We start from the raw sequence: 387 nt of genomic DNA on the forward strand, positions 1-387 counted from the left end.
AAAGGGGTAGCTATTGGAGTTGCATACTGTTCAGCACCTGGCACACAAGGCCTCATTATCTTAGGACTACAATCACGTAGTAGGAGGCGCAAAGGATCATGGGAAGTATCGTACCCATACTTACAAAGGGAGCACCTTTCTAGAAGACGATGTAGATAAACAGGCATTTGCTAGAACCAACAAGAGTCAGTAAATGTGTAATATAATTAATATAAACTGTCCTTTCTAACATGGTCTCGCTTAATTCTTTTCCCATGCAACAACTTACCAAATTAAAAATTTTCGCCAGTAGGCAATATTCTAACTGGTGCCTTTTACACATACAGAACATTCAAATAAAATAATTTAAATACGTGTGTGTGTGTGTGTGTGTGTGTGTGTGTGTGT

Source organism: Limulus polyphemus, unplaced genomic scaffold (assembly GCF_000517525.1).
Source record: "Limulus polyphemus unplaced genomic scaffold, Limulus_polyphemus-2.1.2 Scaffold3799, whole genome shotgun sequence".
NCBI classification, from domain to species: domain Eukaryota; kingdom Metazoa; phylum Arthropoda; class Merostomata; order Xiphosura; family Limulidae; genus Limulus; species Limulus polyphemus.